Genomic DNA, 24,448 nt, shown 5'->3' on the forward strand with positions numbered 1-24,448 from the left:
AGGCCAGGGAATTTGAGACTGTCGCCACTTCTTCTCCCATTTCATCCGTGGCCGATTCTAATGAGTCAACTCGGTTTCCCAATTCCAGGATCTCAGTCTTGATTTCTGTGAGGCTATTAGTAACTGTGGTTTGAAAGCTATCAAATTTTCCCCACAATTTTTCAAAGTTGGAGGTTATATCTTGTTTAGATACAAGGGCTCGTAGATCAGCCTTAGTAGCAGGAGTGAGGTCTTCAGCATTCTCCTCAATTTCGGATTCCATATCCTCCTCAGTATCCGCCATATTATGATCTTGAGATTTAAGAGTTCTGGATGATTTAAAGAATGTGTCGACCGATAAGGATTTCAGCCCCTTATCACCCTTGGAGCCCTTTCTTGTAGTCATGTTATTCGTAGTGGTGGGTCAGTTGTATTTTCCTGATCTTGCGTCTGTACCTTAGTTTAGTTGGGTGTATAGTCACAGGTGTCTACACCCCCTATCTAGGAGACCTTTCTTGCTATTGGAGCCTTTATTAGTTTTTCAGATATTGCATATCCCCTTCATTGACTCTGTAATTCTCTTCACTCAATTATGGTGTTCATTTATCTTCAGCATACTGCCTTTCTCCTCTTATATAACATATATGCATGTTTATCATCGAAGACAGTGTGAAACATAGAAACTGCGTTATGTTGTGGCAGAAGTATCAAAGTGTGATCTTGATTGTGGCTTCCCTGCCAGGCTGCACAGGCAACATTATTAAAGTCTTTAGCTCATTTTGAATGCATCCCTTTTGGTGCTTGCTGAGTCTCCCCAAACAGTATACAGATTAACAGCACCTATTAAAACGTACCAGGCTAAATAGCAACAAAGCTGCTGTTAGGTGTCCAGGGTTTTCAGCTTAGTATTTGAAAGTTAATATGTACAGCCAAGGAGGCACTACTGTGGCTGTTTGTCTTTACTTTGCTTCCTTTGCACAGCGTGGGCAGTGAGCTGCGTGTACACAGGCTTACATGTAGTGGATCTAGTGACATGGAGCTGAGGCTTAGGTGCAGGTATTTCTAAAAAACAAATAGAATCAAGGTGCATATAGAGACTGAACAATGTTCGTGACTTGGGGCTAGTTTGCTATATATAATTGGGCTTAGAATAGCGTATCTAGCTTCCCCTTTATCCTTGTCACCTGTTTTCCTCCGTTTCTCTAGCCAATTTTCTTCCTTTTCCTCAACCCTCCTAATGTGTTGGTCAGCGTGTGTATAGTTAGAATATACCCTGCCGAAGCGGGTTCTTACCCTCCGCAAAGGTGATTAGATGGTAGTCGGCTCCGGTTCACTCCGCTCAGGAGCAGCAGGTCTCACAGTGTAGTAGGCCGCAATATGGCGAGAGTTCGCGCCAAAAGATAAGTAGCGCAGATCTCCCTCTAAGGCCCCAAATTACCCCGGCAGGCACCGGGTTAGAAGCAGATGTCAGTCGCCTCGGGAGGGTGTAGGAAAGATCCCAGTAGCTGTAAGTTTTTGAGGCTGGGGGTAGGCTTTATTCGATCCTTCTCAGCTGTGCTGGTATGCGGAAAGTACCACTGCCCCGGAGCGGAGCCCCGACCCTCCGGTCAGTGGTAATGAGCTGTCAGGGGGCAGTTGATGAGCAGATCGGGGGTCAACAGCAAGCGGCAAGTGGCCAGTCAGACTCGCGACCGGATAGTATGAGTCCCTCTGTAACAAAGCATGCAATTTTAAAGGGACACTGAACCCAAATTTTTTCTTTTCTGATTCAGATAGAACATGCAATTTTAAGCAACTTTGTAATTTACTCCTATTATCAATTTTTCTTCATTCTCTTGCTATCTTTACATGAAAAAGTATAAATGTAACCTTAAGAGTCGGCCCATTTTTGGTTCAACATCTGAGTAGCGCTTCCTGATTGGTGGCTAAATGTAGCAAACTAATCAGAACGCTCTACCCAGGTGCTGAACCAAAAATGTGCTGGCTCCTTACCTTACATTCCTGCATTTTCAAATAAAGATATCAAGGGAACGAAGAAAAATTGATAATAGGACTAAATTAGAAAGGTGCTTAAAAAATGCATGCTCTATCTAAATCATGAAATAAAAAAATGTGGGTTTAGTATAACTTTAAAAAAATTTCCAATTTACTTTTATTATCAAATTTGCTTTCTTCCCTTGTAATATTTTGTTGAAGCATAAACCAAGGTAGGCTAATAAGAGCTTGCATGTGTCTTTAGCACTCTATGGTAGCAGTATTTGCAACATTGTATCACTGCAAAAAACAGTGTTGCCGTCACTGCTGCCAGGTGGCTATAGACACGTGCATGTCCCTGAGCTCACCTAGAATTACTCTTTAACAAAAGATTCCAAAAGAAGTAAGTAAAATAATAATAGAAGTAAGTTGGAAAGTTGTTTAAAATGTTGTACTCTATCCAATCAATTAACATTTTATTTAGATTTAACATTCCCTTTAAGGAATGCACTCCAGACTCTCTAGGGGTAGTGGGAACCTGTTAGAAGACAAGTAAAGAAGGCAAAATTAGTAATAAAAATAAATTGTGATTTTTTTTTTTTATGCAAAGTTTTGTGGGTGTAAAATTAATCAATGTTTCATGACAAGCCAAATTCATGTTTCATGACATGCCAAATGCACGTTTCATGACTTGCCAAATTCATGTTTCATGACATCAAATTCATGTTTCAGGACATGCCGAATTCGTTTCATGACATGCCAAATTCATGTTTCATGACATTACATTTTATGTTTCATGACATCAAATCCATGTTTCATGACATGCCAAATTCATGTTTCATGACATTACATTTTATGTTTCATGACATCAAATCCATGTTTCATGACATGCCAAATTCATGGTTCATGACATTACATTTTATGTTTCATGCAGTCAAATCCATGTTTCATGACATGCCAAATGCACGTTTCATGACTTGCCAAATTCATGTTTCATGACATCAAATTCATGTTTCAGGACATGCCGAATTCGTTTCATGACATGCCAAATTCATGTTTCATGACATTACATTTTATGTTTCATGACATCAAATCCATGTTTCATGACATGCCAAATTCATGTTTCATGACATTACATTTTATGTTTCATGACATCAAATCCATGTTTCATGACATGCCAAATTCATGGTTCATGACATTACATTTTATGTTTCATGCAGTCAAATCCATGTTTCATGACATGCCAAATTATGTTTAATGACATACCAAATTTATGGCAAATTACATGATTTTCATGTTCACATTAGCTACTGTATTGGTGAGTTTTACAACCAGTATCTGCTGAAACAAATTAGATAACAGTTAACTTAGTGTACTAACCTAGAAGTTTATTCTTTATATATAGTATATATACTGTAAATAAATATATATATATATAGTGAGGATGCAATGCATAAGCTACTAATTTAACCTAGTTCTGCAATGGACATATTCTTTTGAGCATGAATTGATTTAAATTATTATGAAAAGAAATCCTAGGGGACTATGATTTGTATGTGTTGCTGGATTTCCCAGTGAGATAGGAAGGGGAGGATCAACCGAATCAAGTAGCATCCTGGCCAGGAGTGTCTGTTCAGAAATTGCTTGTTAGAGGAAACCCTGCATTGTATTTGCTGGCTGTTTTTTGTACGGGCTGAGGAAGCTCAAGCTGGGTACACAAGCAGAAACAACATGATGAGCCGCCTTTTGTGACACTGTAGAAATCAGTTATATTCATGGACAGAGGGAAAAGCTGATTCAATGTGACCATGTGCCTGTGTTGCTACAGAGTGGACTGTACCCTTGAGGATACGTACTGAGATATACCTATGAACAGAAATCATTGTAAGTTCCAGGTATTTGTGTTTCATTCTGTGCTGTCTTTTTATGTTTCTTTGCAAAGCATATTTCCAACAGATTTACTTAGGAAACTATATCATTTGCTTTGTGCAGATATGAAACAACAGTATCTGCTGGTTATATACATGGCATTTTTAATAATACTAGACTACTGTTACAATTGGTTTTAATTGGAAGAATATTCCGATGTTCAGTTTATTTATTCCATAGTGAATTGTTATTTGTGATACAACTGACCATAGTATTGTAAAGTAAACCCAAATTAGAATGTTGCTTATTCATAGGTGGTATTTTATTTTTTTAAAAGAGAACTTTTTAGTAGTGATGATGGTTCTTTAAATCTGAACGTGGTAGGTGTTCTGTGAAGAATGGTGCTAAACGAATCTGAAAAAGCACTTCAGGGTTTGCTGGAAGGATTTTTATAAAGCTTTTTACTTTGTGCTGAAAGGATGAGCGAGTTAAATTATGTATAAAGTATGAACAAGGAGACCGGCACTTGCAGGTCAGCTGTTGAGATGATGTTTATGCTGGAATAAAAGAGTGAATATGCTGTAGTTTAACACAGGGGTGTTCATTGTGTCATTGATCATTATTATTGTGCATTATTGACAAAACACAAGGGGTATTGCTTTAGTTATGAAATACCTGGCATTAGCCAATAACTACAGTGATGTTTCTGTGCAGCCTGGACTTAACCCTTTCACTGCCAAAGCACAGTTGCCTAGTTGCACAGTTGAGCTTTCTAACTTCTTTAGTCTACCTCAGATGTCACTAGAACTCCCTTATCCCACCACTGTTTAGACAACAGGCTGTATTTAAAGAGCCAGTTTAGTCTAAAATAACTTTCATGATTCAGATAGGGCATGTAATTTTAAACAACTTTCCAATTTACTTTTATCATCAATTTTGCTTTCGTTCTCTTGGTATTGTAAAGTTGAAAGCTAAACCTAGGTAAGCTCATATGCTAATTTCTTACCCCTTGAAGGCAGCCTCTTATCTGAATGCATTTTGACATTTTTTCACAACTAGAGGGCATTAGTTCATGTGTGCCATATGAATAACATTGTGCTCACGCCTGTGGAGTTACCTAGGAGTCAGCACTAATTGGCTAAAATGCAAGTCTGTCAAAAGAACTGAAATAAGGAGGCAGTTTGCAGAGATAGAAAGTATATTAATATAACAGTGTTGGTTATACAAAACTGGGGAATGGATAATAAAGGGATTATCTATCTTTTTAAACAATAACAATTCTGGTATAAACTGTCCCTGAGCCATTGGTACATGTTGCTTGAGTGTTATTTTCTACTCTTTTAGGGGATTCTGAAATGTAAAGGGACATACAGCTCATTTGTCAAACAAAAACAGACTCTTGTAAAGTAATATTGCCACATACGTCTAATCATATACTAAAATGTACAGCATCTGTCCCTTTCTCAATAAAACAATAAACATAGTATGTCTCTGAGGTACAGAAATTTCAAAGTAAAATTCTCCTTATTTCATCCAGTGAGAGACCTCACAAACTTTATTGCATCTAGCCCATGACCATGGACTCATACACTGAAACAGATACACATATAAAGATACAGTATATAACTCCGCCCACTGACTTAATAACAATATCATTCATAAGCACACATGCTCACTCTTATTGAGACATTTATGCCTTGCCATACACACATTTACATGCACAGCTAGCCTTTTATTCACACACACACATTGAAGCTCAGGAGTACACACACCCTAACATATATGTTGACCCACAGCCACACAAACACACAGGTGCACACACACAGTTAACCATCCTATTTGCATACCTAGTCCCATGATCAACATGCCAAGGAGTGGAGAGGGGGAAGATTGAGGAGCCCATAAAGGTTTGAAATGGCAAGGGGGGAAGATGTGAAGCAGCAGACAAAACTGTTTTTCACCTGAGTAAAAAACCCAGATAAGGTGTATTGTCCACACAATACTGGGCTGCTACCCACTGTAGCTGTCTCCTCATTGGTTGGTCTTGTTATAGTAAATCTATTCCAGTGTTTGCAGAACTCAGCCAGTATCTTTCGAGAAAATAAAACTGAAGCTTTGATCAGTTTTACAATCATTTTTGGCAGAGATCCATTTCTGAACCTTTACCAGTACTGTCATTGTGTTTTTCCAGCGTCCACAATCCTAAAATAATTCTGTCATCAATATTTCTAAAGCTCTGAATTGTTACCTCCCGAAAACAACAAATCATTAATCTCCTAATTTGTTATGTTGAGTTATCCATTGTAATAGTGTATAGTGATGCCAATAGGTGAGTGCATTTAACCTGTTACGTGTATATGTATTTCTAAGGGGTTTAAACTGAGCCATTATCTGTATATTGGGCATGTATTTTCTTTGTGTTATGGATCTGGCTAAGTTTTATTAGTGAAAAAGTGTGTATTATTTTTTTTAGGTTTAACAGATTAAGCAAGTATTTGACGGTGCTTGTCATCCAATACGGTGGGGGTAATGTCAGAGTGTTTAGTGAATTTACAAAACCAATGTTACAATTGGAAACTTCTGGGATACTAATTTTGAAAAGTCGTGTTAATTCATTTTAGGTAGGGAATTCCATAAGTGAAAAATGACCATGTAAATGTAAAGTCAAATTTAAACTTAAATTGATTGGATAGAGCATGAATATTTAAACAACTTTCCAATTTACTTCTATTATCAATTTTGCTAAAGAGTAATCCTAGGTGAGTTTAGGAGTGTGCATGTGTCATAACCATCTGTCAGCAGTGCTTGCAGCATTGTTTGTAACTATGTATAACATTGGTATAAACACTGTGCATGCTCATAAGCTCCTATAAGCCTACCTTGGTTTAGTCTTGAACAAAAGATACCAATAGAATGAAGCAAATTTGATAATAGAAGTAAACTGGAAATCTGTTTAAAATTGCATGCTCTATCTGAATCATGAAAGTTTAATTTTGACTTTACTGTCACTTTAAGTATAGAATTTGGATTGTGATCAGTAAAACAGAACTGGCACATGTTAAATACAGGGCTGTTTAGCATTAAACCCATAATGAAAAAAGTGCTGCTGATAAACAATGAAGATAGCTGATTATGATCACGTCAACATCGAAAGAAGCTCATCTGCTGCCGATTACATGCAGATAATTATACAACAATAGATTGTGATTATTTTCTTAGTTTTAAAAGTTGTGTCAATGCTAATATCAGACTCAGAGAAGACTGCAATATAATTTAACTAATGTGTTAATCTCTGATGAATATTTCTTATTGGCTTATTTAATTTTCTTGTTAGAACAAGGCCAAACCATATACTATCAATATTACCGCTTGGGGCAGGAAAAGGTTTGGATTGCAGAATAGTTTGGATGCTGGAATATTTACATAATGTAGGCAATATTTACATGACATAATACATCTTATACATGAAAGCTCAAGGTAGTTTCATATAATTTTTTAATACTTTACTATAGATAATACCCTCAAAAAGATAGTACAGTACTATAATCAGAAAGGTAATAATTGTTGTTTTAAAGGGACAGTCTACACCAGATAATCCCTTTATTAGCCATTCCCTAGTTTTGCACAACCAACACAGTTATATAAATACACTTTTTACCTCTGTGATTACCTTGTATCTAATCCTCTGCAAACTGCCCCCTTATTTCAGTTCTTTTGACAGACATCTATCTTAGCCAATCAGAGCTGGCTCACCTGAACTCCACGTGCATGAGCACAGTGTTATCTATATAACACACATGAATTAACATCCTCTAGTGGTGAAAAACTGTCAAAATGCCTTGAGAGAAGAGGCGGCCTTCAATTAGCATATGAACCTCCTAGGTTTAGCTTTCAACTAAGAATACCAAGAGAACAAAGCAAAATTGGTGATAAAAGTAAATTTGATTTTTTTTTTTAAATTACATTCTTTATCTGAATCATGAAAGTTTATTTTGGACTAGACTGTCCCTTTAAATAAATATAGAATATTATTTGCATTTTAGAACACAAAAAGACAAAGACAGAGAAGATTCTGATTTACAGGCAGAACAAAAAATTGTATTTCAGAATACGTTTGGATTTTGGAATTCTGAATTTGGGTATTTGTATCTGTACAACATACTGTTTATAATAGTATACATACTAATATATACTTCAGTTCAGACATTAGCCACCATTTTGTTTCTATGGCTTAGGATAAAAATTTGGTTAAAAACATCTGATGCTAATCTGTGTGCAAAAAAAGTGTTTTCAGGTAACGTGCATATAATACACAAGTGCTAATGTACCTGCTAATATATATTAGTGTCTGTTTCCATATCCTTTTCTAATTCATAAGCCTCTGTCATTACTCTCTCTCTCTATCTATCTCTCTCTCTTCCTCTCTCTCTCCTATGTTTTGCTTTTTCGCACTTTGTGCAAAGCTGCCAGTTGCTGTTATAGTCACAGATTACGTAAATAATCATGAACAGGGACTCCAGCAGATGGTTTGCCAGTAGTATTAAAAAAAACACACAGAGAAGGCGACTAAATAATATCACTGTATTATGGCAAGTGAATAGGAAGACTACTACTTCTGCTGGTAAGTGTACATGACCACTGACCTATGCATTTTATAGACTGTACAATATCTAGCATATTTGTTTAACATTTCCTACTGTGTTCATTTAAAAGTGAGATATAAAGTGGCGCAGGGCAAGGGTGGGGGAAGAAGGGGGATAGCAAGTTATATTTGTATGAAATTTATATCCCATCTGGCTTAACTCAAACCTAATTGCCTAAAGATACAAAACTATAGGACTGTTCCTTTAGAATAAAATGCATCCACAGTTACCAATCAAAGCACTTTTTAGGTCTGTGGGAATCAAACATTAGGCCTTTGTTGGTCTTATGTATATATTTGTTTGAGTATTGCAGTGTTTAAGTATCTTGCACTTTACATAAGTACAGCAAAATAATAAAATGTGTAATTTGGTGAACTGGCATCTAACTCTGCAGTTAACAGACCAGACTGAATAATACAATATTAACCCCTTAACAACCAGCTGGTCTTTCTATGGGGCTTGTTTTTCTAATAGCTGGGGGCGAAACTGCGCTATTTTAGGAAGCCTGCAGGAGGGAGGGAAATTACAGGGAGTGCAGAATTATTGGGCAAGTTGTATTTTTGAGGATTAATTTTATTATTGAACAACAACCATGTTCTCAATGAACCCAAAAAACTCATTAATATCAAAGCTGAATAGTTTTGGAAGTAGTTTTTAGTTTGTTTTTAGTTATAGCTATTTTAGGGGGATATCTGTGTGTGCAGGTGACTATTACTGTGCATAATTATTAGGCAACTTAACAAAAAACAAATATATACCCATTTCAATTATTTATTTTTACCAGTGAAACCAATATAACATCTCAACATTCACAAATATACATTTCTGACATTCAAAAACAAAACAAAAACAAATCAGTGACCAATATAGCCACCTTTCTTTGCAAGGACACTCAAAAGCCTGCCATCCATGGATTCTGTCAGTGTTTTGATCTGTTCACCATCAACATTGCGTGCAGCAGCAACCACAGCCTCCCAGACACTGTTCAGAGAGGTGTACTGTTTTCCCTCCTTGTAAATCTCACATTTGATGATGGACCTCAGGTTCTCAATGGGGTTCAGATCAGGTGAACAAGGAGGCCATGTCATTAGATTTTCTTCTTTTATACCCTTTCTTGCCAGCCACGCTGTGGAGTACTTAGACGCGTGTGATGGAGCATTGTCCTGCATGAAAATCATGTTTTTCTTAAAGGATGCAGACTTCTTCCTGTACCACTGCTTGATGAAGGTGTCTTCCAGAAACTGGCAGTAGGACTGGGAGTTGAGCTTGACTCCATCCTCAACCCGAAAAGGCCCCACAAGCTCATCTTTGATGATACCAGCCCAAACCAGTACTCCACCTCCACCTTGCTGGCGTCTGAGTCGGACTGGATCTCTCTGCCCTTTACCAATCCAGCCACGGGCCCATCCATCTTGCCCATCAAGACTCACTCTCATTTCATCAGTCTATAAAACCTTAGAAAAATCAGTCTTGAGATATTTCTTGGCCCAGTCTTGATGTTTCAGCTTGTGTGTCTTGTTCAGTGGTGGTCGTCTTTCAGCCTTTCTTACCTTGGCCATGTCTCTGAGTATTGCACACCTTGTGCTTTTGGGCACTCCAGTGATGTAGCTCTGAAATATGGCCAAACTGGTGGCAAGTGGCACGCTTGACTTTTCTCAGTTCATGGGCAGTTATTTTGCGCCTTGGTTTTTCCACACGCTTCTTGCGACCCTGTTGACTATTTTGAATGAAATGCTTGATTGTTCGATGATCACGCTTCAGAAGCTTTGCAATTTTAAGAGTGCTGCATCCCTCTGCAAGATATCTCACTATTTTTGACTTTTCTGAGCCTGTCAAGTCCTTCTTTTGACCCATTTTGCCAAAGGAAAGGAAGTTGCCTAATAATTATGCACACCTGATATAGGGTGTTGATGTCATTAGACCACACCCCTTCTCATTACAGAGATGCACATCACCTAATATGCTTAATTGGTAGTAGGCTTTCGAGCCTATACAGCTATACAGCTTGGAGTAAGACAACATGCATAAAGAGGATGATGTGGTCAAAATACTCATTTGCCTAATAATTCTGCACTCCCTGTATAATAGCGCAGTCTTGCCACTGACTGCGAGACCCGCTCTATTATAGTCAGAAAATCCCTTAACCACCAGCACCTTAAGGGTACGTTGTGGTTGTTAAGGGGTTAATATTTTGTGCATGTTGTGTTCAATTTACATTTGGTGTTTTGGGGTGTGACAGAGTGGACAGTGCTGTATAAACCACTGGTGTGTGCGTGGTCAGTATGCCCGATTTGCTTACATAATGCTATTTTTATGAGATTTTCATTGTACTTCTGTTATCAAATTCACTCCATTCTGTTGGTACCTTTTGTTAAAAGCATACCTAGGTAGGCTCAGAAACAGCAATGCCCACTATGAGCTGTCTGGTAATTGATAGCCACACACATATGCCTCTTGTCATTGACTCACCAAATATGTTAATTTAGTTCCATTAGTGCATTGCTGCTCTGGAATTGATGTTAACTGTATGTTAACCCCCCTGTGCTTTCTTTTTCTACTGTTTTGTCCTTTTATTACCATAAGGGACATAGAGCAAGCCATATTTGTTAAAGGGATAGTAAGAGCAAAAATTATTATTATATTATTACATAGGTTATTTGTAAACATAAATGTGCCCAAATACCTTTGCACTTTAGCTTCCAAACCATATCGCCGCAATCTTTATATGAAACCTGGCTTGTTTCCAAACCCACCATGAGGCTAATTTGCATTAGCCAATCACGGTGGGCAACCTGGGTTCGCTATTTCTCTGGAGCTCCAGTGTTCCAGACGCATGCACTCTTACTGATGATCCCTAGCGCACGCACAATGCAATAAAGAGCTATGCATTTTAATAATCAGTTTTTTACCACACTTTTCTAATCCCTTAAGAGTAACAATGTATACACCACATGCATAGACACAGTAATGCGCTGTAGTTTTAAACATTACATGCATGGGCACAGTAATGCGCTGTAGTTTTAAACATTACATGCATAGGCACAGTAATGCGCTGTAGTTTTAAACATTACATTCATAAGCACCGTATGCGCTGTAGTTTTAAACATCACATGTATAGGCACAGTATGCGCTGTAGTTTTAAACATTACATGCATAGGCACAGTATGCGCTGTAGTTTTAAACATTACATGAATAGACACAGTATGCGCTGTAGTTTTAAACATTACATGCATAGGCACAGTATGCGCTGTAGTTTTAAACATTACATGCATAGGCACAGTAATGCGCTGTAGTTCTAAACATTACATGCATAGGCACAGTATGCGCTGTAGTTTTAAACATTACATACATAGGCACAGTATGCGCTGTAGTTTTAAACATCACATGCATAAGCACAGTAATGCGCTGTAGTTTTAAACATCACATGCATAGGCACAGTAATGCGCTCTAGTTTTAAACATCACATGCATAGGCACAGTAATGCACTGTAGTTTTAAACATCAAATACATAGGCACAGTAATGCGCTGTAGTTTTAAACATTACATTCATAAGCACCGTATGCGCTGTAGTTTTAAACATCACATGTATAGGCACAGTATGCGCTGTAGTTTTAAACATTACATGCATAGGCACAGTATGCGCTGTAGTTTTAAACATTACATGAATAGACACAGTATGCGCTGTAGTTTTAAACATTACATGCATAGGCACAGTATGCGCTGTAGTTTTAAACATTACATGCATAGGCACAGTAATGCGCTGTAGTTCTAAACATTACATGCATAGGCACAGTATGCGCTGTAGTTTTAAACATTACATGCATGGGCACAGTAATGCGCTGTAGTTTTAAACATTACATGCATAGGCACAGTAATGCGCTGTAGTTTTAAACATTACATTCATAAGCACCGTATGCGCTGTAGTTTTAAACATCACATGTATAGGCACAGTATGCGCTGTAGTTTTAAACATTACATGCATAGGCACAGTATGCGCTGTAGTTTTAAACATTACATGAATAGACACAGTATGCGCTGTAGTTTTAAACATTACATGCATAGGCACAGTATGCGCTGTAGTTTTAAACATTACATGCATAGGCACAGTAATGCGCTGTAGTTCTAAACATTACATGCATAGGCACAGTATGCGCTGTAGTTTTAAACATTACATACATAGGCACAGTATGCGCTGTAGTTTTAAACATCACATGCATAAGCACAGTAATGCGCTGTAGTTTTAAACATCACATGCATAGGCACAGTAATGCGCTCTAGTTTTAAACATCACATGCATAGGCACAGTAATGCACTGTAGTTTTAAACATCAAATACATAGGCACAGTAATGCGCTGTAGTTTTAAGCATCAAATACATAGGCACAGTAATGCGCTGTAGTTTTAAACATTACGTACATAGGCACAGTAATGCGCTGTAGTTTTAAACATTACGTACATAGACACAGTAATGCGCTGTAGTTTTAAACATTACATGCATAGGCACAGTATGCGCTGTAGTTTTAAACATTGCATGCATAGGCACAGTAATGTGCTGTAGTTTTAAACATTACATGCATAGGCACAGTAATGTGCTGTAGTTTTAAACATTACATGCATAGGCACAGTAATGTGCTGTAGTTTTAAACATTACATGCATAGGCACAGTAATGTGCTGTAGTTTTAAACATTACATGCATAGGCACAGTAATGTGCTGTAGTTTTAAACATTACATGCATAGGCACAGTATGCGCTGTAGTTTTAAACATTACATGCATAGGCACAGTAATGTGCTGTAGTTTTAAACATTACATGCATAGGCACAGTAATGTGCTGTAGTTTTAAACATTACATGCATAGGCACAGTATGCGCTGTAGTTTTAAACATTACATGCATAGGCACAGTAATGTGCTGTAGTTTTAAACATTACATGCATAGGCACAGTAATGTGCTGTAGTTTTATTATTCTTTTTGTATAATTGTAGCTTTCACAGAAAAACAAAGTCTCTGTGCTTCACACAATAGTTTACTCAGTATTTTTGCTAGATTGACGTTAATTAAATGGACTCTTAAACCTTTTAATTCCATATTACTAATATGTTGAGATATTTTTGCAAGTTAATTGGTAAAAGATAGTTTAAAACAATTCAGATAACCTGCTACTTATTGCTTGCAGAAAAGAAAACAGGACACCAACTAAAAATGTTATTAAGCAGACATTTTATGACAGCAGAAGCACACCTCAGGTAATGTGTTGTAGCACTCACTGGTAGGTAACAGGTTGAAGAATAAGATACTTAAAGAATCCGTTTTCTTCAACTAGCTTTAATTTTAGTTGGCTATCCAAAAGGAACTATCTATAGTTTCTTTCATGTAATTAGCAAGAGTCCATGAGCTAGTGACGTATGCGATATACATTCCTACCAGGAGGGGCAAAGTTTCCCAAACCTCAAAATGCCTATAAATACACCCCTCACCACACCCACAATTCAGTTTTACAAACTTTGCCTCCTATGGAGGTGGTGAAGTAAGTTTGTGCTAGATTCTACGTTGATATGCGCTCCGCAGCAGGTTGGAGCCCGGTTTTCCTCTCAGCGTGCAGTGAATGTCAGAGGGATGTGAGGAGAGTATTGCCTATTTGAATTCAATGATCTCCTTCTTCGGGGTCTATTTCATAGGTTCTCTGTTATCGGTCGTAGAGATTCATCTCTTACCTCCCTTTTCAGATTGACGATATACTCTTATTTATATACCATTACCTCTGCTGATTTTCGTTTCAGTACTGGTTTGGCTTTCTACAAACATGTAGATGAGTGTCCTGGGGTAAGTAAGTCTTATTTTCTGTGACACTCTAAGCTATGGTTGGGCACTTTTATATAAAGTTCTAAATATATGTATTCAAACATTTATTTGCCTTGACTCAGAATGTTCAACGTTCCTTATTTCAGACAGTTAGTTTCATATTTGGGATAATGCATATGAATAAATCAATTTTTTTCTTACCTTAAAATTTGTCTTTTTCCCTGTTAGGCTCGCGGGGGCTGAAAATGCTTCGTTTTATTGCGTCATTCTTGGCGCAGACTTTTTTGGCGCCAAATTTTTTTTTCTGTTTCCGGCGTCATACGTGTCGCCGGAAGTTGCGTCATTTTTTTACTTTTTTTGCGCCAAAAGTGTCGGCGTTCCGGATGTGGTGTCATTTTTGGCGCCTAAATGCTTTTAATGTGGGCGTCTTTTTTGGCGCTAAAAAATATGGGCGTCACTATTGTCTCCACATTATTTAAGTCTCATTATTTATTGCTTCTGGTTGCTAGAAGCTTGTTCACTGGCATTTTTTCCCATTCCTGAAACTGTCATTTAAGGAATTTGATCAATTTTGCTTTATATGTTGTTTTTTCTATTACATATTGCAAGATGTCCCAGGTTGACACTGAGTCAGAAGATACTTCTGGAAAAACGCTGCCTGGTGCTGGATCGACCAAAGTTAAGTGTATCTGCTGTAAACTTGTGGTATCTGTTCCTCCAGCTGTTGTTTGTAATGAATGTCATGACAAACTTGTTAATGCAGATAATATTTCCTTTAGTAATGTTACATTACCTGTTGCTGTTCCGTCAACATCTAATACTCAGAGTGTTCCTGTTAACATAAGAGATTTTGTTTCTAAATCCATTAAGAAGGCCATGTCTGTTATTCCTCCTTCTAGTAAACGTAAAAGGTCTTTTAAAACTTCTCATTTTTCAGATGAATTTTTAAATGAACATCATCATTCTGATTCTGATAATGGTTCCTCTGGTTCAGAGGATTCTGTCTCAGAGGTTGATGCTGACAAATCTTCATATTTATTTAAAATGTAATTTATTCGTTCTTTACTTAAAGAAGTCTTAAAGAAGTCTTAATTGCATTAGAAATAGAGGATTCTGGTCCTCTTGATACTAAATCCAAACGTTTAAATAAGGTTTTTAAATCTCCTGTAGTTATTCCAGAAGTTTTTCCTGTCCCTGATGCTATTTCTGAAGTAATCTCCAGGGAATGGAATAATTTGGGTAATTCATTTACTCCTTCTAAACGTTTTAAGCAATTATATCCTGTGCCATCTGACAGATTAGAGTTTTGGGACAAAATCCCTAAAGTTGATGGGGCTATCTCTACTCTTGCTAAACGTACTACTATTCCTATGGCAGATAGTACTTCCTTTAAGGATCCTTTAGATAGGAAGATTGAATCCTTTCTAAGAAAAGCTTACTTATGTTCAGGTAATCTTCTTAGACCAGCTATATCTTTAGCGGATGTTGCTGCAGCTTCAACTTTTTGGTTAGAAGCTTTAGCGCAACAAGTAACAGATTATAATTCTCATAGCATTGTTAATCTTCTTCAACATGCTAATAACTTTATTTGTGATGCCATCTTTGATATCATTAGAGTCGATGTCAGGTATATGTCTCTAGCTATTTTAGCTAGAAGAGCTTTATGGCTTAAAACTTGGAATGCTGATATGTCTTCTAAGTCAACTTTGCTTTCCCTTTCTTTCCAGGTTAATAAATTATTTGGTTCTCAGTTGGATTCTATTATCTCAACTGTTACTGGAGGGAAAGGAACTTTTTTACCACAGGATAAAAAATCTAAAGGTAAATTTAGATCTAATAATCGTTTTCGTTCCTTTCGTCACAATAAGGAACAAAAGCCTGATCCTTCACCCACAGGAGCGGTATCAGTTTGGAAACCATCTCCAGTCTGGAATAAATCCAAGCCTTTTAGAAAACCAAAGCCAGCTCCCAAGTCCACATGAAGGTACGGCCCTCATTCCAGCCCAGCTGGTAGGGGGCAGATTACGTTTTTTCAAAGAAATTTGGATCAATTCAATTCACAATCTTTGGATTCAGAACATTGTTTCAGAAGGGTATAGAATTGGCTTCAAGATAAGGCCTCCTGCAAAGAGATTTTTTCTTTCCCGTGTCCCAGTAAATCCAGCGAAAGCTCAAGCATTTCTGAAATGTGTTTCAGATCTAGAGTTGGCTGGAGTAATTATGCCAGTTCCAGTTCTGGAACAGGGGCTGGGATTTTATTCAAATCTCTTCATTGTACCAAAGAAGGAGAATTCCTTCAGACCAGTTCTGGATCTAAAAATATTGAATCGTTATGATACCAACATTCAAAATGGTAACTATAAGGACTATCCTGCCTTTTGTTCAGCAAGGGCATTATATGTCCACAATAGATTTACAGGATGCATATCTGCATATTCCGATTCATCCGGATCACTATCAGTTTCTGAGATTCTCTTTCCTAAACAAGCATTACCAGTTTGTGGCTCTGCCGTTTGTACTAGCAACAGCTCCAAGAATTTTTACAAAGGTTCTCGGTGCCTTTCTGTCTGTAATCAGAGAACAGGGTATTGTGGTATTTCCTTATTTGGACGATATCTTGGTACTTGCTCAGTCTTCACATTTAGCAGAATCTCATACGAATCAACTTGTGTTGTTTCTTCAAGATCATGGTTGGAGGATCAATTTACCGAAAAGTTCATTGATTCCTCAGACAAGGGTAATCTTTTTAGGTTTCCAGATAGATTCAGTGTCCATGACTCTGTCTCTGACAGACAAGAGACGTCTAAAATTGATCTCAGCTTGTCGAAACCTTCAATCACAATCATTCCCTTCGGTAGCCTTATGCATGGAAATTCTAGGTCTTATGACTGCTGCATCGGACGCGATCCCCTTTGCTCGTTTTCACATGCGACCTCTTCAGCTCTGTATGCTGAACCAGTGGTGCAGGGATTACACAAAGATATCTCAATTAATATCTTTAAAACCGATTGTACGACACTCTCTGACGTGGTGGACAGATCACCATCGTTTAGTTCAGGGGGCTTCTTTTGTTCTTCCGACCTGGACTGTAATTTCAACAGATGCAAGTCTGACAGGTTGGGGAGCTGTTTGGGGGTCTCTGACAGCATAAGGGGTTTGGGAATCTCAAGAGGTGAGATTACCAATCAATATTTTGGAACTCCGTGCAATTTTCAGAGCTCTTCAGTCATGGCCTCTTCTAAAGAGAGAATCGTTCATTTGTTTTCAGACAGACAATGTCACAACTGTGGCATACATCAATCATCAAGGAGGGACTCACAGTCCTCTGGCTATGAAAGAAGTATCTCGAATACTGGTGTGGGCGGAATCCAGCTCCTGTCTAATTTCTGTGGTTCATATCCCAGGTATAGACAATTGGGAAGCGGATTATCTCAGTCGCCAAACGTTACATCCGGGCGAATGGTCTCTTCACCCAGAGGTATTTCTTCAGATTGTTCAAATGTGTGGACTTCCAGAAATAGATCTGATGGCTTCTCATCTAAACAAGAAACTTCCCAGGTATCTGTCCAGATCCAGGGATCCTCAGGCGGAAGCAGTGGATGCATTGTCACTTCCTTGGAAGTATCATCCTGCCTATCTCTTTCCGCCTCTAGTTCTTCTTCCAAGAGTAATCTCCAAGATTCTGAAGGAATGCTCGTTTGTTCTGCTGGTGGCTCCAGCATGGCCTCACAGGTTTTGGTATGCGGATCTTGTCCGGATGGCCTCTTGCCAACCGTGGCCTCTTCCGTTAAGACCAGACCTTCTGTTGCAAGGTCCTTTTTTCCATCAGGATCTCAAATCCTTAAATTTAAAGGTATGGAGATTGAACGCTTGATTCTTAGTCAAAGAGGTTTCTCTGACTCTGTGATTAATACTATGTTACAGGCTCGTAAATCTGTATCTAGGAAGATATATTATAGAGTCTGGAAGACTTACATTTCTTGGTGTCTTTCTCATCATTTTTCCTGCCATTCTTTTAGAATTCCGAGAATTTTACAGTTTCTTCAGGATGGTTTGGATAAAGGTTTGTCTGCAAGTTCCTTGAAAGGACAAATCTCTGCTCTTTCTGTTCTTTTTCATAGAAAGATTGCTAATCTTCCTGATATTCATTGTTTTGTACAAGCTTTGGTTCGTATAAAACCTGTCATTAAGTCAATTTCTCCTCCTTGGAGTTTGAATTTGGTTCTGGGGGCTCTTCAAGCTCCTCCGTTTGAACCTATGCATTCATTGGACATTAAATTTCTTTCTTGGAAAGTTTTGTTTCTTTTGGCCATCTCTTCTGCTAGAAGAGTTTCTGAATTATCTGCTCTTTCTTGTGAGTCTCCTTTTCTGATTTTTCATCAGGATAAGGCGGTGTTGCGAACTTCTTTTACATTTTTACCTAAGGTTGTGAATTCTAACTACATTAGTAGAGAAATTGTGGTTCCTTCATTATGTCCTAATCCTAAGAATTCTAAGGAGAAATCATTGCATTCTTTGGATGTAGTTAGAGCTTTGAAATATTATGTTGAAGCTACTAAGAATTTCCGAAAGACTTCTAGTCTATTTGTTATCTTTTCCGGTTCTAGGAAAGGTCAGAAGGCCTCTGCCATTTCTTTGTCATCTTGGTTAAAATCTTTAATTCATCATGCCTATGTCGAGTCGGGTAAAACTCCGCCTCAAAGGATTACAGCTCATTCTACTAGGTCAGTTTCTACTTCCTGGGCGTTTAGGAATGAAGCTTCGGTTGATCAGATTTGCAAAGCAGCAACTTGGTCTTCTTTGCATACTTTTACTAAATTCTACCATTTTGATGTGTTTTCTTCTTCTGAAGCAGTTTTTGGTAGAAAAGTACTTCAGGCAGCTGTTTCAGTTTGATTCTTCTGCTTATAATTTCAGTTTTTTTCATTATAAGATTTAAACTTTATTTTGGGTGTGGATTATTTTCAGCGGAATTGGCTGTCTTTATTTTATCCCTCCCTCTCTAGTGACTCTTGCGTGGAAGATCCACATCTTGGGTAGTCATTATCCCATACGTCACTAGCTCATGGACTCTTGCTAATTACATGAAAGAAAACATAATTTATGTAAGAACTTACCTGATAAATTCATTTCTTTCATATTAGCAAGAGTCCATGAGGCCCACCCTTTTTGTGGTGGTTATGATTTTTTTGTATAAAGTACAATTATTCCAATTCCTTATTTTTTTTATGCTTTCGCACTTTTTTCTTATCACCCCACTTCTTGGCTATGCATTAAACTGATTTGTGGGTGTGGTGAGGGGTGTATTTATAGGCATTTTGAGGTTTGGGAAACTTTGCCCCTCCTGGTAGGAATGTATATCCCATACGTCACTAGCTCATGGACTCTTGCTAATATGAAAGAAATGAATTTATCAGGTAAGTTCTTACATAAATTATGTTTTCCCAGCAACTATGAAGGCTGTCTGTCACACAAATGCAGATTTATATTTCTTTAGATACACCTCTGGTGAAGCTGTTATTCAGTCAGAAGCCATTACTATGGCAAGATCAGAATCCTGTTGCTTAATTGAGCTGGTAAAATACATAATACATTTTACCCAACATGTCACACTCAAATCATAAAATTTTATTCAAGGCTTAGCTGATTTTCTGGTATTAAAATTAACAAAAAGAAAAGGAACCTAAAGGTAGCTGGTTACACTTGTGTAATTTATATAACTTGTTGACAGTTACTCTGGCCACCCCATTACAGTTACTAAATGCCACCATAATCCATTGAGAACCATAGGGAAATAAAAGACCAACATTAGTTAAATAAGGTTTTATGCTGGATCTTGCCCCAGAATAAACTCGTCTAAGTCTCAATTAATGTCAGTCAGAGTAAATCAATGTTTGTCATGTGTGGTGTCCCGTTAAAATTAATGTAGAACAGTATTAATGTAAGGAAAGTTTAGAATAGTGCACTTATTTTGAAACTGTATGTAACCATCTCTTATATATTCTCCATCTCCCTAGCTCAAAATCAAAGTAAACTGTACATCTAAACATGCAATTGAATTTTTAGACACTAAGGAGCTTTCATCTCACCACCTAATAAAAGTTATTCCAAAAGTCACCCAACACAGTTTAAACCTTATTGATGCATATGTTTTGAAATTATTATTTAAGTCTAATTTATAACTAGTTTTGTTTAGGAAAAGGAAAACCAAGATTTTAGCAAACATAAACATTAAATTAAAATTGATACCAACACCTTTGGATAGCAAGTGATAACTTGCTGTTGGTTGGTAAATTTAGTAATACACCTTGTTAAGTTAAAGGGACAGTCTACACCAAAATTTTTCTTATTTAAAAAGATAGATAATCCCTTTATTACCCATTCCCTGTTTTTGCATAACCAACACAGTTATATTAATATACTTTTTACCTCTGTGATTACCTTGTATCTAAGTCTTTGCAGACAGCCTCCTTATCTAAGTGCCTTTGACAGACATGCAGTGTAGTCAATCAGTGAAGACTCCTAAATAACTTCACGGGAGTGAGCACAATGTTATCTATATGACACATGTGAACTAGCACAGTCTAACTGTGAAAAACTTTCAAAATGCTCTGAGCTAGGAGGCGGTTTTCAACTGTTTAGAAATCAGTTTGAGCCTAGCTAGGTTTAGCTTTTCAAAAATACCACCAAGGGAACAAAGCAAATTTGATGATAAAAGTAAATTGGAAAGTTGTTTAAAATTGCATGCCCTATCTGAATCATGGAAGTTTAGTTTTGACTTTACTGTCCCTTTAATTATTAATGAGAAGCACATGAGTAAGGGCCTGAGTATAATTTGCATGAAGAGAACTCACACAATATTGTTTTTTTTTTTTTTAAGTATTATATTGTGATGTATGTGTCTCTCACATCCTTAACCCTGAATAATGACAGCTCTCCATTTAAAATCTGACTTTCTAAATTTCTTTGAGGGACTTGATGATGAAGCAGAAACACTGTGCTTGGTTATAAACACCACATCTTTAAAGGGACACTGAACCCAAACTTTTTCTTTTGTAATTCGGAAAGAGCATGCAATTTTAAGCAACTTTCTAATTTACTCCTATTATCAATTTTTCTTCGTTCTCTTGCTATCATTAGTTGAAAAAGAAGGCATCTAAGCTTTTTTTTTGGTTTCAGTACTCTGGACAGCACTTTTTATTGGTGGATGAATTTATCCACCAATCAGCAAGGACAACCCAGGTTGTTCACCAAAAATGGGCTGGCATCTAAACTTACATTCTTGCATTTCAAATAAAGATACAAAGAGAATTAATAAAATTTGATAATAGGAGTAAATTAGAAAGTTGCTTAAAATTTCATGCTCAATCTGAATCCTGAAAGAAAAAATTTGGGTACAGTGTCCCTTTAAACACCATCGGAGGACTCTCCTGACCAGCCACAGAGTCTCAGATTTTTTTCTTCTTTAGTGAGGCCAGGCAGTGTTGTTAATCAAAATGTGACAGCCTGTCCTATATTCTTTGATCACAATATTTTGGATATCAGCTCCCGATACGGGAATTGTGCTTTTAGGGGATCTAAAATCTCACAGCCACAAATTAATTTCAATAAAAAAGTGTTTTTTCATAAGTACTTGTTATCGATAGTGAAACTGGGAATCTAACCGAAACTGACATATACAAGTACCCTTTCACACCTTATAGGGTTAAATTACAGTTCTGTTGAATTAACCTCTTGGTACAGTGTGTAAGGGAAATCTTCCTTTACATTTGTGAGATTAATTTACTGTAATCTAAATCCATCCTGATCACTGGTAAACATTATGAATGTCATTTGTATATAGGCATAATGGTTATACTGGGCATGCTTGCTCAGTGATTATATTAACACTTGCACTGAAAGCTTTTTTTTTTTTTTTTTTTTTAATTTTTGCAGTTATTGATTGAAAAAGCACAATTTTCAGCTTTTGTCACAACTCACTTCTGAAATGAAGAAGAATCTATGGGTTTATATTTAAAGAAAATGACCACAACTTATCTGTATTATCTGTAAATCTGCTCCATTGCAATAATGTAGCTGCAAAAATCTGTCTTTCAAAAGGAATCACCCCTTTTATGACTAGACTTGCAACTGGGGTTGTGCCTTGGTAATTGGGATTTTATGAATGTTGCTGGAAAAACTGGAGACCGCACTGTTGTGACTGGATTTTGAGTTTTCAGTCACTAAGGCACAATCTTGTTTGAAATATCAGTCACAAATGTACAATCCCTTTTGAAATTCCAGTGAAGATGGAGTAATCCTATTTGAAAGCCTGTTTAAGAAAATGCCTGCAGTGAAAAAGACAGTGATGGAAATTTGTGTGAATTAGAAAAAAACAACAATTACAGAAAGTGAGTGCTACATGCCATTTCTAGATGTTTGGGCCCTGATCTCACTTCTCCTGAAGATCCCCTTTGCTGTGCGGGATGTATTACATGTTAAATATATATACATATGTAAATTTGAGTACTGCCAACTGCAGGAGGACTATACAATAGCGATACCGCTTTAATGAATTTAGACCATATATACAAATACACCTCTAAAATGTTGTCTGAGGCAATTTCCGAGTATCTTGTAAATGAGAATCATAACAGAGTTATTCCAAATTGTCTTGGAATAATTACAAAGATACTTGCACTGAGCACGCACCTGTTAGACTCCTCCTTCATCCCCTCACTGAACATGCACCTGCCAGGCTCCTCCTTCATCCCCTCACTGAGCACACACCTGCCAGGCTCCTCCTTCATCCCCTCACTGAGCACACACCTGCCTGGCTCCTTCATCCCCTCACTGAGCACACACCTGCCAGGCTCCTTCATCCCCTCACTGAGCACACACCTGCCAGGCTCCTTCATCCCCTCACTGAGCACACACCTGCCAGGCTCCTCCTTCATCCCCTCACTGAGCATGCACCTGCCAGGCTCCTCCTTCATCCCCTCACTGAGCATGCACCTGCCAGGCTCCTCCTTCATCCCCTCACTGAGCACACACCTGCCAGGCTCCTCCTTCATAACCTCACTGAGCACACACTTGCCAGGCTCCTCCTTCATCCCCTCACTGAGCACACACCTGCCAGGCTCCTTCATCCCCTCACTGAGCATGCACCTGCCAGGCTCCTCCTTCATCCCCTCACTGAACACACACCTGTCAGGCTTCTCCATCCCCTCACTGAGCACGCACCTGCCAGGCTCCTCCTTCATCCCCTCACTGAACACACACCTGTCAGGCTCCTCCTTCATCCCCTCACTGAACACACACCTGTCAGGCTCCTCTTTCATCCCCTCACTGAACACACACCTGTCAGGCTCCTCTTTCATCCCCTCACTGAGCACACACCTGTCAGGCTTCTCCATCCCCTCACTGAGCATGAACCTGCCAGGCTTCTCCATCCCCTCACTGAGCACACACCTGTCAGGCTTCTCCATCCCCTCATTGAGCACGCACCTGCCAGGCTCCTCCTTCATCTCCTCACTGAACACACACCTGTCAGGCTCCTCCTTCATCCCCTCACTGAACACACACCTGTCAGGCTCCTCTTTCATCCCCTCACTGAGCACACACCTGTCAGGCTTCTCCATCCCCTCACTGAGCATGCACATTTCAGGCACCTACCTAGCAAGGTATATTTGCCTTTAGGTTTAGAAATAAATGTAAAATAGTTTCACCTGTTGAAACGTATCAAGAAAATAGACTTTTGATCGCTGAGAACATTTTGACTTAATGTTAAATATAGAGCTTTTTTTGGTAAGTCGAAAATGCATTCTTGGTTCAGAGAAACACTCAACTGTTGTAATTGTATTGAAATGAAAACTAACATTTTATGAATAGGATGACATATAAAATCCTGCTGAATAAAAAGTGTCTAATTGTCATCAACCCCAGGGTGTTTTATGCCCCTTTAAGAACTGTTCACAGATGGTAGTTAGTTTTGTTGTACTAGAACTCAGCACAACATAAACTAAACATTTGAAATTGAGTTCTGTGTGTGTGAGAAACACCTACATTTCATTATAATGTAAAAATAAAAAAAAATTGTAAGATTTATATGCATGTTGGGGTTTTTTGAGCCTTAAAGGGACACTGAACCCAAATGTTTTCTTTTGTGATTCAGATAGAGCATGACATTTTAAGCAACTTTCTA

General features: G+C 37.9%; 1 protein-coding gene across 1 annotated transcript in view; it reads left to right on the top strand.

Moving 5' to 3' along the window:
• Positions 1–3,617: 3,617 nt before the first annotated feature.
• The window catches only part of LOC128645442 (rap guanine nucleotide exchange factor 4-like), a 388,555-nt gene continuing 367,724 nt past the window's right edge, over positions 3,618–24,448 (top strand). Inside the window, exon 1 of the mRNA XM_053698451.1 lies at positions 3,618–3,837. The gene's annotated coding sequence lies outside the window, so the exon portion shown is untranslated. The remainder of the gene's footprint in view (positions 3,838–24,448) is intronic.

Source organism: Bombina bombina, chromosome 1 (assembly GCF_027579735.1).
Source record: "Bombina bombina isolate aBomBom1 chromosome 1, aBomBom1.pri, whole genome shotgun sequence".
Taxonomy (NCBI): Eukaryota; Metazoa; Chordata; class Amphibia; order Anura; family Bombinatoridae; genus Bombina; species Bombina bombina.